Source organism: Nannospalax galili, unplaced genomic scaffold (genome assembly GCF_000622305.1).
Source record: "Nannospalax galili isolate Female #2095 unplaced genomic scaffold, S.galili_v1.0 scaffold2147, whole genome shotgun sequence".
In the NCBI taxonomy this organism is placed as follows: Eukaryota; Metazoa; Chordata; class Mammalia; order Rodentia; family Spalacidae; genus Nannospalax; species Nannospalax galili.
In genome coordinates this window covers 102,678-107,428 of record NW_008356835.1, presented here as the reverse complement: position 1 = coordinate 107,428, position 4,751 = coordinate 102,678, and positions in this window count along the sequence as shown.

Genomic DNA, 4,751 nt, shown 5'->3' with positions numbered 1-4,751 from the left:
AATTTGGACAGAATGAATCCTTAGAGAGAAGATCCCAAGATGTTAATGCCCAATACACAGGTGGGGAGGCTTAAGAGAATCCAGCCTGGGTTTTCTCTGTCCAGAATAAAAGAAGAGATTTGCTGATATTGATGTCATTGTTAATTCTAAAGTGTGTGCAGGGACTTAGAATAAAAGGAAACGTAATATTGGGGAAAGTTTTATTTCTCTTCTATTTTTCTTTTTATTTATTTTATTTTTTGAGACAGGGTTTCAGTCTGTAGCCCTGGATGACCTGTAACTCTATGTAGACCAGGCTCATCTCAACCTCACAGAGAATGGCCTGCCTCTGCTTCCTGAGGGCTGTGATTAAAGGTTATTTTTTTTTCTTTTTTGAGAAAAGATGTCTTGTAGCCCAGATGGTTCCCAAACTCACTATGTAGCACAGGCTGCTCTGGAAATCTTGATTCTCTGCCTCTTGTGAGCATGGATTACAGGCATGCATCTTCACATCAACTATCAAGGGCCTTTTTTTCCTGATAGAAGGAAGGTTCTGGTCACAGTAATGGGTGAGTGAGGGTCTCTGAGGAGCTTGTTTGACTACAGGTTATAAAAATTACAGTGTGAAACATGGAGGGGGCTTGTGGCACTAATCATTATCTAGGAAATATTTTAGTTTCCTAATTTGTTTATAGATTGTTTAAGGGTCTTAGGGTAGGCTGTGCAATGAAGCATATTATAAGTACATGCTTGTATGTGTGTGACTTTTGTGGAACTGAACACGTTCATGTATGTTTAAAAGGAGAGAAGGAGATGAGGGGAAGGAAGAAGTGGAGAGACAATAGGACTCGATTAGTTTTTATCACCTGTGACAACCAGTACTCACCAGGGAAGAAGATTGCACTCCAGACTTGGTGACATGTCAGGTTGTATTTGGTGTTAAATCATCACATGACTCTGAGATGGTGTTTTTGGTAGAGGAGGAGTGATGCTATCATCATAACAATTTGTGAGCTACAGTGGGATGAATTTCTGTCATTTAACATGTATACACCTCAAATCCTGAAATCTCCACTATCAACAATTCCATTTAGAACATGTCTCTCCCTCTGTGTCCTTGGAAGACTAGCTCCTCCCTATCATGTAATTAAAATTTCCATCTTCTTCTGATGCTGAGTCATCATTATCAATCACTCCTGTCACCAAGAGCACATCATGCCAAACAGTGAAAGGCAGAAACAACTGCCCCTCCCTTGCTTTGGCCTTCTGGCTTTCTCTATCTCTGTAGATTGCTCCTGTTCTGTTTACCAGTGCTCTGATGAAAGTTGGGAAGTTTAGCATCATATTTAGGGGGTGTTGGGGATATAATATAGGTATGAATTCTTACAAAAGGCATATCTGACCTCATGATGGTTGGTTTTAGAGTTGAGAAACACTGAATAGGTAATAATAAGCCATTAGTGAACTTATTACATATACACAGATGTATATGTACATATATGTTTAAAAGTAATGGATATAGTTTTAGGTGCTAGATTTGCAACATTGAATAAACTATGTGATAATTTTGTTTCTTCCTAGAACTTGCATTTAAGTTGATGATGTATAATAAAACACAGTGCACCAAATCAAGAAATTTTCTATTCATAAGAACAGGGTGGGGAAAGGGAAATACATGTGTGTGTGATTTCACATAGAATAATGAGAAAAAGGAGCAAGTTAGGACAAAGGCCCAAAAGAGACAAGAGTAGTATTCATATGGATTTACCAAGTATAAGAACGTTCAACCCGAGGGGCTGGAGAGATGGCTCAGTAGTTAAGAGCACTGGTTGCTCTTTCAAAGCACCCAGGTTTGATTCCTAGTACTCACGTGGTTGCTAACAATCGTCCATAACTCCAGTTCCAGGGATCAGACACCTTCTGATGGCCTCTGTGGGCATTGCAGGACATGGGTGCACTTACATATAAGCAGGAAAGGCACTCATACGCATGAAAATACAAACAAATAAGATTTTTTTTTTTAAATAAAAGACTGTTCAGCCCAATGGAAAAATGGTGATCACACCGTGAGGTGGGAGTGTGATCGGTGAGTTCTGGGAGGCATGTGGAGGACAGTGTGACTGCAAAACAAGATGAAACAGTTGAAAAGGAGAGGCAGATGTGCAGGGGACAGTTGGTGCAGGGTCCTGTAGATCATCACACTGAGCTTGATACTCACATGTTAAATGTACTAAAGGGGACTGGAGAGATAGTTCAGAGCTTAAGAGCATTGACAGCTTTTATAGAGGAGCCAGGTTCAATGCCCAGCACCCACATGGCCGCTAACAACCATCCATAACTCCAGTTACAAGGGATCCAACTCCCTCTTCTGGCCTCCATGGGCATTGCACTCACGTGTTGCACTTACATACATGTAGACAAACACTCATATACATTAAATGGTTTTAAGTTTCTAAAGGGATTGCACTCCCTGTACTTTTGCCCACTTCCCTGCAAGCTCCTTTTCCCAGAGACCATGGCTGTAACTTGTCTCTTCTGGTACATTCTGAAGGGCTACTATATACCCCAGAATGTTTTAAAGAGAAATCTCAGCACAACAATGACATTCCACTGCATGTTTTGTCATTTAGCAAACCATCTTGGAGTTTGGAGTGTATATCACTGAATGAATCTGTGGATCAACATTTTCTGTATTTGCCTGGCAGTCAAGTTTTATTTGTAGGTATATTTATGTACACAAATGTATTTAAATTTTGCATATTATTTCCTTCTATAAATGTATTAATTTAGTCATGACTTTGGGCATTTGTATTCTTTCCAAGCACTTGTTATTAAAATGGTCAAATGAACATAATGACATAACACATAATTTTCAACATGTTGAAGTATGCCTGCAGGTAAACCATAAAAATTCATGTGATTCAAAACATCCAATTTTGATAAAGTTGAAAGTCTACTCTCTATATTAATAGTAGAGGATTCCATCATGACAAATTCTATTTAAACACCCTCAAGTACAGACTTTTTTTGACACAAGTTCTCACCAAGTAGCTCTGGCTGGCCCAGAATTCACTATATAGACCAGGATGGCCTGAAATTCACAGATATCCATCTGCCTCTGCCCCCTGTGGGCTGGCATTAATGGAATGTGTCACTAAATCCAGCTGCAATTTGTTTTTAAACATTTTAATTGTTTTCAAACATCATGAGTTACAATTTATATGCAATTGTAATTTTTTAATTTACAGAAGATGCCGTGTTCCAAGACTCAGTTCCTCCCAGTGGTAAGGAATTACAGCAGAGGACCACAGTTGGGGTATTGAGCTGCTGTAGTTCATCAACCCAGAGCCTATCCAGCTTTCCTTGAGACCATTCTCGCTGTTTGTATTTACTCTTTTATCATTTTGCTGCATGCCCCCATGTCTTGTGCTCCACTGAAAACAGCATAATTTCTTCACCGCAGAGACCTGTTGTTACTTTACAATCACAGCTGCTCCCTGCCCCTTCTCATACTCCATTGAATAGCCCTGGAATAGCTAATCAATTCTCAGTGTCTAAAATTTAGTTATTTAAAGAATGTCACATAGGTGGAGCCATACCACATAAAACCTGTTGGGAGTGACTAAAATAAAGCAGATTCTTGGGAATTTAATCAAATAGTCTATTCTTTCTTTTTTATGATTTTTGGCTTTTAAGTCAGGGTTTCCCAGTGTAGCCCAGGCAGGCCTGGAACTCAAAGCAATCCTCCTGCCTCAGGCTTCCAAATGCTGGGATTGCAAATATGAGCCATCATGCAAGGTTTGTTAGTTAATGTTTATTACAGAATTGTTTCTCCTGATATATAGCACCAATTTTTTAACCATTCCCTCATTGAAGGACTTTGTTCTACTTTTAATTTTTTATTTTTTTCTGAATGAATACTCTATACACATGAATGTTCAAGTTTTTTTTATGTGCATATTATACATTTTAATTTTACTGGGATAAATGCTGAGGTATTGCTAGGACTACAGGTTCAACTTCATCCAGCTATAAATTCCTTTTACAGAAAACACTACATTCTATTTGCTAATACTTGGTTGAATACTTTTCTACATTCTTGAGGACTTTCTTTCCATGTGAATATCAGACTGGCTCAACAGTGTTAGCTAAAAAGAGCATCATTTTGTCACTCATGGTAGTGATGGTCAGGAATGGTATGACCAGATGTGTTGTGTTGGGCTCCTGTTACTCTGTCTCTAAGTGTCAGTCATTTCATTGACTCCATGGGGTCCTACTAACTACAGTTCTACATCAGATCTTGGCATTTCATGGTGTAAGTTCCTAACTTTGTTTTTTTTTTAAATATTTTACTTATTATTTTTATTTTATGTGTATGCGTGTATTGCCTGTATGTAGGTAAGTGTACCCATGTCGTGCAATGCACGTGGAGGTCAGAAGAGGCTGTCGGATCAGCTGGGACTGGAGTTACAGACAGTTGTTAGCTGCCATGTGGGTGCTGGGATTTGAACCCGGGTCTTCTGTAAGAACAACCAGTGTTTTTAACCACTGAGCCATCTTTCCAGGCCCCATCCAGCTTTGTTTTTAACAAGATTTCCTTGACTATTCTTGATCTTTTACATTTCCACATTACTTAGAATCATATTGCTAATTTTATTTTTAAAACTATCTCCTGATAGTTTTGTTGAAAATACATTGATCCTTTAAATAGTTTTGGGAGAATTAAAGTCTTCACTATAGCACATTTTGAGTCCATAGACACACAATATCTT